The sequence below is a fragment of the Pan troglodytes genome, chromosome 16 (assembly GCF_028858775.2).
Source record: "Pan troglodytes isolate AG18354 chromosome 16, NHGRI_mPanTro3-v2.0_pri, whole genome shotgun sequence".
NCBI lineage: Eukaryota > Metazoa > Chordata > Mammalia > Primates > Hominidae > Pan > Pan troglodytes.
In genome coordinates, this window is record NC_072414.2 from 16,156,366 (window position 1) to 16,169,373 (window position 13,008).

At 32.8% G+C, this 13,008-nt stretch overlaps 1 long non-coding RNA gene across 2 annotated transcripts in view; it reads left to right on the forward strand.

Annotated features, from left to right (window-relative positions):
- The window catches only part of LOC129137117 (uncharacterized), a 78,697-nt gene that overhangs the window by 53,589 nt on the left and 12,100 nt on the right, over positions 1 to 13,008 (forward strand). The window contains exon 3 of one of the 2 annotated variants that reach the window (XR_008539286.2): positions 8,736 to 9,071. The exons of the other annotated variant lie outside the window; for it this stretch is intronic. This is a non-coding gene — a long non-coding RNA (uncharacterized LOC129137117). Of the gene's footprint in view, positions 1 to 8,735; positions 9,072 to 13,008 lie in introns of those variants that run through there. 2 annotated transcript variants of the gene reach the window in all.

Sequence of the window (13,008 nt, forward strand, 5' to 3'; positions counted from 1 at the left end):
CTATTTGCTAAAACTAAGCCACATGCACACACCAAGCAAGAGCGCCAGGGAAGTGGATAGGCACAGGCAGTCAGTCCACAGAAGAATGAATCAAAGTGCTGAACTTTCATAGAAAAAATCTGTTAAGATTCATGGGTGGTAAAGAAAATACAAATTAAAATAACACAGGAATGTCACCAGAAAAACCATCAAATAGGTAGCATTTAAAGATAACTATAGGACTTATTGTTTCTAGTGTTCTCTCATATATTTCTGGTGAAGAATAATTTATTGTAGAGCTTTTTGAAACAATCTGACAATTTATATTGCAATTAATTGTACTTATGCCATCTGACCAAACAATGTAACTCCTAGGCTTTTTGCCTATATGACTAAAATCATATGCACAATAGTGGTTATTACATTCTTTAGCCCAGTAGCCATTAAATTCCTTGTGCCCTTAAAACCTAAAAGTTCACAGAGAGAAGACCTCTTACTGACTTGTAGAATCTCAATACTACTTATCTTGAAATTTCAGTAAGTGTTAGGTAAAAGAGTTCATTTGGGATAATCACACTGTGATAGTCTTTAGCTTTTGAATTGGAATCCAAATTTTAGTTTAGAACAGCAAAGTTTGCGCCTAAAGATTTCATGAAGTAAAAATACTAATTGTGATTATATATCTAAATATCTGCACATCTAAAATTGTCTTTTACTCGTAACCAGAATAAATGATACCTTTTTTTTAAAAAAAAAAGAAGAGTAATCTATCTAGAAAATGAAAAAATTAGGCTAAAATGGTGACTTAAGTAATTTAAATGGATATAGATTTATAAAATTAAACTATTTCTCAATTTTGAGAGGAAAAAATCAAGGAAATCAAATATACCTTCTCTTTCTTTTGCCAACAGATGTATGCTGTCTTAATTGATGCTTAATTTATTTTTCCATTACATAATTTTAATATTGTAATAATTATAACAACAGACACGAAATGAAATTTATGTATATTTATGAAAAATGCTGAAATTGTAAAGTAATTTAAATATATAGGTTTAATTTATTCATATGATTTAAAATTTTATGTCATTTTATTTTATTTCTTAATTATTGCTATAATTAAATGTTAATAAAATAAAGTCTTTAAAAATTCTGATTTGGCCTTGCAATATGCGATTAGAACACTTGTAAAAATGCAAACATATAAATAATGCAAAAATAATATTTGAAAAATGTAATCGTTCTTAATGTTATTGAACATCCAAAAGTTATTGATGAAGTATTCAGAAGCATTTTAGATTATTGTAAAATATTATTTAAATTATATTTAATTAAAAAATGATATACATTACTCAGTAAAAAGAAAAATAGATAATCAAGAAAAGCAAAACTGAAAAGATGAAAATGTTTTAATATTCAAGAAGCAATCCTGTCTTTTTTACTGAATTAAGGGCCTTCCCTGCAATAAAATCGATTATGCTCACATTATAAAGGTATATCTTAATTTAAGTGAAGAAATAAAATCTGTCATCACTTTCACTTTCATCTGGAAAATAGTACCTCGTAAGTTTTTTCTGTTGCAGACTATAAACATAGAAGCAAATTTATTAACTTGGCACTATTATATGAGGTGCATAATGAGAGTTTGTAAAATGGCAAAATAGTTTTTTCTAGTCCTATAATCAATTTATCATCAGAATAGCCTCAGACTCTATACAGATTCATTCTATAAACAGTATTGGTGAAAAATCAGATGTGTTTCTGTTTTCTGTTTGTTTGAGACTATCATTGTTGAATATACATCAAGCAAAATAGTTAAAGAAAAGCCTTTGGAGTAACGTGGTAAATTCAATAATATGTATATGTGCACACACACAAATAAACATCAAGCAAAATAGTTAAAGAAAAGCCTTTGGAGTAACGTGGTAAATTCAATAATATGTATATGTGCACACACACAAATACACATCCCAAACAACCACAAGAGGAATAACAAATTTATAACCCGGGTGGGCGCGGTGGCTCATGCCTGTAATCCCAGCACTCTGGGAGGCCGAGGCAGGCAGATCACTTGAGGTCAGGAGTGAGACCAGCCTGGCCAACATGGTGAAACTCCATCTCTACTAAAAATGCAAAAAATTAGCCAGGGCGTGGTGGTGCGCACCTGTCAGCTACTCAGGAGGCTGAGGCAGGAGAATCGCTTAAACCCAGGAGGTGGAGGTTGCAGGGAGTGGAGATTGCACCACTGCACTTCAACCTGGTTGGCAGAGCAAGACTCTGCCTCAAAAAAAAAATATTATTACCAAAAATCTCACTCATTCTGTACGTCAGCATTTATTAAAATAAGGATAACAGAGAGCTACTGTAGATATCTCTAAGAAAATAAATAAATGATTATTGAATGTATAGTTAATCTTCTTTTTGTTTGCCCATTTCTCTTTAGAGCCATGCGCATCAATTGCACTTGCGGGCTGGATTACCAAGGGCTTCTCTGAAATGGCAAAGAAAATAATGTTTGATTTTGAAATGCAATAATAGTAGCTATATGAAAACATGACCTTTGAGAGATTATTCAGCAAATAATACACTTAATGAAACTTGTTTTTTAAGAAATAGATATTTCAGAAAATATGGTACTACATATGATTGTTGCCAAATCATTCTGTATACTTAATGGTTGTTCAGCACTTTCTGTTTTATAAAGTACTTTCAAATATATCAATTCAGTTAGCTAGTACCCAAATCCTTGATGTAATCACTGTCATATAACATACAAGCAAACTGTGTGTAATGAATCACACTGCAGTTGGAGTACAAGAGTAGGCATCAGGAAAGTGGCATGTGTGTCATTTTGAATAAAGGCTGTTGTGGGAAAGGTTCCTTCAGACAGATCCCTCTCCCTAGGTATTTATGTGGTGAGAAGAGCGGGTAGGGTTTGTGGAGTAGAGTCTGGGGCTTGTGCATCCTTAATTCAAGTAACAGCACTTGAATTAAAGGTTTATCCTAACTATAAAGCTATACATTTTTCTCATGATGTATTTGAATATATTCTTTTTTTTCATAATGTAGCAGAATTTATTTTTTTCTATTTATAATTGATTCATACATTACTCCACTGCATATTATTACTTTTATGCACACATCAGTGACATAACTTACTCTTTCTGTTTTACATTTTTCAAAGTAAACTTAAATTCTAAACAATAGTACTGGGATTGTCAAGCTAATAAAAAATGTGTAGGAAAGTCTGCCAGATTTGACTGCATGAAAGTTGTACTTCAATACGTAGCAATTTAACTTTCCAACCAAATATTTCCCTTGTTCTCTAATATAAACATTTCACTGAAGGCAGGCTATTTGCTCCCCCCGTAGTCCCCTTTGAAATAACTTGAGACTCTCCTCCCATACTTTTTGTGTATTATTTTCACATAAAATGTTCTCATTTTTTCATTTTAGCCCCACAAACATCACCCATCCTTTAAGGTCATCTTTATGTCATTGTTCTTCTCTGTCCTTAACTGTTCACAGAGGCTTCTTCATTTTTTAGGTTATATAATTACTAAAATTTTGACAAATTTTCAACTGTACCTTTTCAATTAAATTATCCTGAGCATATAATGTTTTTCTACAATTATATTTCAAGTCTTGAGGACAAATTATTTCTTATTTTCTCTCCTTCATTTCCAATAATATCTAGAAAAATATCATACACATATTTGATGCTCAAGAATATTTGTTTTTATTATTTGTTGATTTTTTTCATTGAACCCAAGTTTCTCAACGTTATAAGATGAGGAGTCAGCACATATACTAAAATTGAATATATTCTTTTTAAGGAAAGAAAAAAATATAGTCATATAAATTTTCAGGTCCTGAAGTATATGTATGTCACTTATTGCTAGTCTCTTCTGTATTTTATGTGAATGCCACAAACATTTTTAAAATTTTAAAGAAGTAAACATATATACAACATAGATTTTTAAAATGAGATATATGCCGAAACAAGGCTTTGAGGAGGTATAATGTTCTGAAATGTAATTAGATGACAAATTATTTCTGGTACACATTTCCTAACACTTATATTTTTCACCCACTCATAAAACAATGTGAAGTAGGTCATACTGAGTCACCAGATTAGACATTCAAATTATTCTACATCTCCAAAAGTAGCCCATAATTAAAAGGAATTTCATATTGGAATAACTGGACCTAATTTGCTTATTCATTAAATTGTGTCCGAGTGTAGTCTCTGAATTATATCAATTAGGGAACGAGAAGGCATACTTAAAAAGAGCTGAATTAACAGTGCAAATAAAGTAACCACTGTGGATACTTTTGAAAATTCTAGTATTAATTTTGTTAGTCAATGCAATGGAAATACATCAGTAGCATAGCAATAAAAAAATTATTTCTTTTTATAGCATCTTTGATAATTATAAAATTAATAAAGATTTATTATTTAAAAATGGAATAATTCCTACATCATTAAAATCACAAGTAACTCCACTGTCTAATTACAAAAACTATTGCAGTTTTTATGTATTTTCTTATCATTTTGTTTATTTATAATTGATAGGTGAGTATTAAAATATAGCCTATTATTTTATGATTAATAATTTATTTAAAATATATTATATGATTGTCTATTTAAAATTAAGCCTGTTAAAAATAAAACTATTGATCTTTCCTATCCTCTAATCCCAAATTTGCTGCTCCCAAATTTAAACCCAGGTGAGTAATTCCAACTCTGTTCCTCCCATAGTTCAGGCCAAAACATTGCCAATATCATGGACTTTTGCCTCTAATATACAGGGTTCAAATATATCTTGTTTGCATAGAACAATTTCAATTTATAATTTACATAGTTTATAGTTTAGAACAGCTTCAGCAATAGTTTACACGATAGTTTCCTCACTAATTTCCCTGTTTTCTCTTTTGCTATGCTGTGGTCTATTTTCACAGATCAGTCAAACTGTTACTGCTAATTCTTTAAAGAGGCGATTGCTTTTCTGTTTAAAACCCTTCATGGCTGCCAATTAAATAAACAAAAGTTCTTACCATTTTCTAAGAAGCTTTATGTGACCATCTCCCCATGGAGTGTGACCTCATGTCCTCTGCTCTATCACATTGGCATCCTTAGCGGAACCTCACGGGTGCGTTCATACACCAAGGCCTCATTTGCTATTTCTGCTCCCTGAAAATATGTTCTCTCAATTATGCTCTTGGCTCATTCTCTCATAACCACTCATTGTCTTCAGATGATACCACCCAGTGAGGCTTTCAGCAACCATCTTGTTCAGTATCCAGCACCTCTTGTGCCCAGAACTCTCTATTCCCCTTCTTTGCCACATTTTTTAGAATAGAACTTAAACCATCTGGCATACAGCACATGATACTTTGTGGTATTAATTACTGTTTTTCTCCCAACACTGGAACAACAGCTCTGTGAAGCCAAGACATTCTGAATGTTATTTTCACTATTTTTTCCCCAGTCCCTAGAAATGGGCCTAGAATATACATAGTAGATGCTCAATAATTTGTTGGGGAACAAATGAAAGTTGATCCTCAATAATATTTTATAATGAATAGGCTTACAATTTACAAAAAAGCCATAACTTATTTAGCCATCTCCCTAAATTTGCATGCTTTTGTAAGTAATAACATCATGGTTGTGAAAACAATTATGTGTGTATATACATATATGTATATAGGTATTTTATGGCAATGATATACATACATGTATAGTCTTCTGTAATATTTACAGGTGCTTTTGTTTTGCTTGCATTATGCAGCATATATGATTTTATAGCTAGTATTCTGGATGTCCATGAAACATCAATTAAAAAGAAACTAATATTATTAAATAACAGACCTGTTAAAGTGGTAGTCAAAATATTCTTTCCCCATTATATACCTCAGAGATTTCTGGTGAACCCTTTTGAAACCTAATAGTGGCTGTAATCATAATAAAGTTTTTCTAGATAGTTTTACAAACAATTTTTAATCTTCAAAATTCAAGGCTAATGTATGCATATTGAATGATTATGGCATTCATATGTAAGCTATGTTTGGAACCAGAACTTACCAGTGCTTATATTTATGTGTAGGTATGATAGACAAAGCATAGGAATAACAAGATATCATTAGTTTACTATTCATTAAAAATATGAATAGAACTGGTTTTGCTCTGTAGTTTTTGCTATGATAAACCTTAGCCATGAACATAACCTGCTATTGAGCATGTGCGTCATCCATCTTATGACTCACCAAAAATAGGGAAATGAGTCTAGAACCATCAAAGCAGTTGACAACAGAAGTGAGATTTCAGCTTGGATGCATTTTATTATAAAAGTAGTATAATTATATTCAAGAATTTGTTAACCTTTTATCTCACTAAATAAATTTCAATATTCATTATAAATAACAAATTCAAGCATTTAAAATATTATTTATATATTCTTAATTTTTATTGTTTGTTTTAATTACACATGTCAATCCTGTTATGGAATGACATCAACATCCCCTTGGCAAGAGGATATTTTTAAATTTCCACATGTACATTTTAAGAGTTTGATACAACCCTATTTATCCATGATTTTCTCTTTCCTATAATTAGTAATTTTCACTGTAGAAGACTATATTATTATCATATTTGGATGATAAACTAAAATTTTGAAATATTTAGAAGCATTGTTATGAACTCATTAAAATTATCAGAATCACTTCATATAAAATGATATTTAATATTTTCTTATACAGAAATTAGTGACATTAATTGTTTTATACTTTTAATTTAATTTGATTATGAAAACTTTCTATGTGTTTTTGAATTTGTGTAACCTTAGACAGATTGCTAAGCCCGTTTCATCATGCATTAATAGAATAGGATTAGATAATCTCTAAGGGTCCTTGGCTCTAAGATTATATGATTGTAATTAATGGCACTGCAGATCTTGTAGAGGGACATTAAAATGGACCCATATCTGAAGTTACTTTTCAATTGAATTAGTACTTAGGGAGTTGAGACAGTAGAAACAAGGAAGGCAAAACAGTCTTTCATAACAGATCATAATAAATTTGCTAATATTATAGAAAGGTCATTGGAAAGTGTTTGTCCTTTCTTTTTTTTTTAATAGGACCTTCCCATTTTCACTTACAGTTTTGAATACATTCATACATTTCCTTCTTCAAATGTCATTTAAATTAAAAATGTTTCTATTTTCTCCAGATGGAGTTTCAATGCTCATAAACATTTACATTAGGAGAGAATATAGTACCTATTATCTAACTTAAGTTGAAAAAGAATGAAACTGTAAAATATATTTACGAAAATAACTAAAGATTTATTTACCTTCGGTAGGCCTCAATTAATTTACCTTTAAAAAGCATTCATTGATACAAATTTTAAAAATCCATGTAACAGACATCAATCAAATGTGATTTTTCTCCAGTTTATTATTTTCTGCCAGGGGAAATAAAATGCAATAATCACATTTTAAATATACATCTTTTTAAATGATTCTGTTGTTGTACATATGATTGTTATTCATATTTTTACTATTATTGAATGCCCCTGTACTGACCTTTCCAATTTGATAGTGCAGTAAGAAATAAGCTTTTTTTTAATATTGAGAATTGGAAATGACCTGGTAATTTCTTTGTACTAGAGACCACTAATTGTGCATATAATGCATTCTTTCATTTTGTTTAGTAATAGAATCCTAAGTACATATGACCACAAGCAGGAGATTACCTTCTATAGTCTCTTATCAGTGATTAATTTTGATCAAATATAATATGAATTATATTATGAGCATAAATTTAAGTTAATCTCCATAAAGACAAAGCCGATTGTTTTTACATCTCTTCTTACACATTTTACTGTCTGGAATGCAGAAGTATTGCTGAACTTAGCCATGAGGATGAAACACTAAGGTAGGATTATAAAGAGAATACAAGATGAAAATCTCCTGGGGCCCGGGATGAACTCATGGAAAAAACATCCCCACCAACTGTCTTAATTGTTGGAGAGAAATATAAGACTACAATAAGGGTCACTCCTTATACTCATCATTTTTGAGTTAGAGATATTGACAAGTGTATCAAACTATATATTTTCTCCCACAAGACATTGAGGGGCACACTTCTTTTATTCTCCAAAAGTAACAAAAAATGCTTTGGTGTCTAAGTTTTAGCCTGCAAGGGCTGTCATAGTGTTGTTTTCAAAGACTTACATGTTTTATTTCCTTACCTCACTGCAACATTATAAATTTATCTTCTGTGCTAACATCATGATAGCATCTAATGGTTCCAAGAGTGAAGATTATCACTAGTTTATGAACCTTTGTATTCCCCAAAAGAGAAAGAGATATTACATAACCAAATTCCAAGTATGATTAACCAAGATTTTTCTAAAATTTTCCACCTCTCAATTCTGTCTACTAATTTGAAATAACTGAACAAAATACATTTGCAACATGATAATTCTTCAAACTCGGCTCTTATACCAAGCAGTACTGATGATTGGGGCATTAACAAAACCAATAAAATTGTTTTGCAAAACAAAAACGAAGTGAAAAATATGCTCAGCTTATCTTACACAATATTGTTTTCTATATTGAAAATGGCTAGATAACCTTAGAAAAAGTGGCATATACATTATTTACCTAAAAGTTATAGTAATCTGGGTAGAAGCTTAAAGTGATCTATCCTGTCATATAGTTGTCATTAACTAGGATATTAATTATTCTTAAAAGGATGCAAAATTTTTCCAAGGGATGTGCATCTGCAGACAGTTTTAAGGGACTATTGTCAAGAACTGTGAAGGATCTGAGCTTACAAGTTAGCCTGCTTCAGTTTTATGGATGCTGGCAGAAGACACATAACTGTTTGGTCAGAGACAGAAAGACTTCCATTATTTGCAGCACAGCACAGAGTTGCACGAGCTTCATCTTTGCTCTGGTTCCTGTTTTCCCTCAAGTTTACTGGAGATGATGACAAGGAGTTCAAGTTGATGCTACACACAGTTTGTGTCACAGATGAAGAACTCCAAGTAAAGGAAACTTAAATCTTTAATAAATGAGCAGTAAGCATACCTGTCTGATGTTTTCTGTGGAGGAAACACTATCTTCGTTTTACTTGAAAATAAACAAATCTGTTCTCTCATCCATAAATAAACAATATCTTGATCTTCCAGGGCTATCCACTATATAAAGATCTTTAAAAAGGAAAACCTGTAATAAATGTGAAGCTAGTGCCTATTTGCAAGATGCACAGAAATGCATGAGACCAATTGAAAATTGCCTGTGAACAAATACGCTTCCAGATTTTTAGCTTGCTCTTTTCTAAACATGAAAATTCTCAGAAAGTACGTGTTCTCAAGATTCATGCCATTTCTTTTTTCCCAAGTTGCTTTATCACGACCATCTTATTTTTCACATTACCAAATAATGCACTTCCCTAAACTATCCAAAATTTTCCATGGTGTTATAGTTTCTAAGGTACTGAGAAGAAACTCATAGGTGCAGCATATTTATAAATTGTTTACAAAATAATATTGAATATATATTTTCTCCTTTTCCCTGTCACTAGTAACTTTTTCTCTGCTTGATTAATTCATATCACATATTTAATAGCCCAATTTATTCAGAACATACTGAGAGGTGAAGCCAGCTGGACTTCCTAGGTGGAGTGGGGACTTGGAGAACTTTTTTGTCTAGCAAGAGGATTGTAAAATGCACCAATCAGTGCTCTGTAGCTAGCAAGAGGATTGTGAAATGCACCAATCAGCGCTCTGTAAAATGCACCAATCAGCACTCTGTAAAACGCACCAATCAGCAGGATCCTAAAAGTAGCCAATTGCAGGGAGGACTGAAAAAAAGGGCACTCTGATAGGACAAAAATGGAACACGGGAGGGGCCAATACGTGAATAAAAGCTGGCCACTCCAGCCAGCAGCGGCAATCTGCTGGTGTCACCTTCCATGCTGTGGAAGCTTTCTCCTTTTGCTCTTCACAATAAACCTTGCTACAGCTCACTCGTCGGGTCCACGCAATCTTTAAGATCTGTAACACGGGAAAGGTCAATGATTCCATTCTTGAAGTCAGAGAGACCACGAACCCACCAAACCCACAGGCAGGAACCAACTCCGGACATAATACCACATGGCAATCTCTGTTCTGAGCATTGATGTGTACAGGTTATTTACTCCTCATAAGAACACTGAAAGATAATTGCTACTTACTGGCTCCTTCTTAAGATGAGTAAGCTAGAGATAGATACTCATGATTTGCTCAAGACTTCAGAACTTGTCTGTGGCAGAGAGACAAGAATTAAACTTGTCTGTGGCAGAGATGAGAATTAAATTTGCTAGCCACCATTTCTTGGAATTTAAACACATTGTTATGCCACCTCTTAGTATATGTAGTTAATGACATGCAGTTCACAGAATTATGTTATTTAAATTATATTGAACAGAAATAAAAAAGTACGGTTGACACTTGAACAACATGAGCTTGAGCTGTGTGCATCCCCTTATATAGAGATTCTTTTAATTAAAAAAAATCAGCATCTGCATTGAAATGTGGATCAAAATACAGTAGCCACAGGATGAAAAACCCGCAGATATGGAGGACTGACTTTTTGTATACTCTGGTTCCACAGGATTACTTGAATATGTGCTGATTTTGGTATCCTCTGGGGTCCTGGACCCAATCTCTTGAGGATATCAAGGGACCACTGTATTTTTATTTAAAATGACAAGAGTAGAGAATATGTGCAGATATATACCGAGGAACATCTTTTAGGTATATGCTTTTCTATTTTAATTCCTCTTAAAAAAACACACACGCACATCTTAGAACTTACAATGTATCGATACAAAAATGTGGCCATTATTTATGTAGGAAAAGTTTATATACTCCTCCGGAGGGTAGGAAATGAGATTGCAGTGCACATGGGGTTCTGCCACTCACAGTGTAGGATGTTTCACCATGTCTTCCTGAAATGATATGCAAATAGTCAAGAACAAATGACTGTGGTGATAGAGATGTATTTATTGCTGCCACCTTGTTCCCACTTCACCGTTGCATATTTGTACACAGGACACATATTTATTCTTTTAAGTTTAGATTTTACTGAGAAATGAGGACCTTATCTGGACTTCACTGGGAGAATTATGAGTGGCCAGAAATACTACATTTTGAGCTGGATGCCAGACCTTGAAAGAACTCTGCATTTTTCATTTTGAGAGAAGTCGGTGTGTTTTATAATGGGAGGAAGATTAAAGCAGGTATTTTGGCATCAGAAGGACTGACCTTGACAGAGATTGGTGAGGTAACATTATTTCCTTCTTTGGACCACAAGAAAATGCTGTATTTTTCAGCCTCAATTGCAGGTAGGATGAGACCATTTCACTGGTGAATGAAATGTAGGTAGAAGTTATATTTCCCACTTTTAGACTGAGCTATAAGATACTTCATGCAATGCTTCTCATACTCCTCTTTATGTTAAATGCAGAGGATTCTGTGAAAACGTTTAAGGAATTTCAGAAAGTTAATCCTCTACTGAATTATTATATGAATGAGAAGAAAAAAAATTGTGTTAAGTCACAGATATTTGCAGTTTGGTTCAGAAACTAATATTAATTGCCCTGACTAATATACTGAGATACTAGTGATGATTCTGCAATGACTGCTTTTACAGTGAAAGTGACCACAGTAGCATGCATGGATAAATTTAAGGTGATAAACATTAGGATTGCTTACATATTTTTTGTCTTCTTCACACACATGGTAGGATATAGCTCACTGCCCTGTTTAATTCAGTTATGGAATGTGATTTCCTTTTGCTTATTGAAATGTTAGTAGACTAAAGTGTCTGTTTCCTTCTAGAGGCAAAAATTCAGAGCGTGCCTCACAACATTCTTTTTTTCCTTGACTACAGTAACTTTCAATGTTCTGGAGTGGCTGCTTTGTCCTCTAGATCCTGGTATAAAGGTGACAATGACCCATGAGTAGAATCATAAGCAACACCAAGGACATGTGAAATGAGCAACTTATGAATGAATTGATATAGGCTCCTGACATTTAGAAATTGTTTTGTTATCACTCAGCTTAGTTTTTCTGATGTAATTTAATTGCTCTAAGGAAACAGTATCTGCTGTGATTTGTTACTGTCTCTTACTGCCCAGTGGTTGGCAAGGCCAAAAGTTCTAGACATGGCAGTATTCTGAGAGTTGAGAGCCAATATATTTTCTTGGCAGTGCTCATGCTCATGGTGCACTTGAAGTTGTGTTGATGCTGCCATAGGAGCACCACAAGCCAACCTTGTTTCTTCCGTGGTTGCACTCTTTATGTATTCAATTACAGACCTCAGGTGTGTCTGACATGAAATAAACATACGCAGGCATCATGACGGTAATCAACTGATTGCTTCAATGTGCTGGTCTTTGTAGGTCTTGAGAGTATCAACCTGGAAAAACAAGCTTTTAACTTTAATAATTTCAGCAAGTTAATATAAAGGGAAGTTCCACATATAGGTCTGGATCAAGTTTTTCTATGAAGTAGTTGCCAATTAGAAAAGTTTCCTAAACAATTAACCCTAGCAAAAAATCGTGTAAAGATTCCATTCACTTATTACACAAAACAGTATATTTTATGAGTGCTACCTTCTACTTTGTCCATTAGATAAAAGGTCTCTTCACCCTTCTTTTGTCGTGTTTTGCCTAAATATTTGGGCATAAAGCTATAACCCATCATTCCCTTTTGAAAACAAAGAATAATAACCAAAGTAATATAATCTAAACCTGCTTTAAAGTCCAAGTGTAGTTTGTTATATGTTCCTGTAATTATTTGTCATCTGTGGCTCAAATCCCTTTTACTAAAATACTTTGCACTTCACCATAAACAAACTTGTGCAAACAAACAAGACACAGAAGCGATATAAAACTCCCAAAATCAAGTTACTAAGTTTCAGTAACAAATAAACCTGAATGTGTAATTAAATAGATTATAATAATGCTGAAAATTCT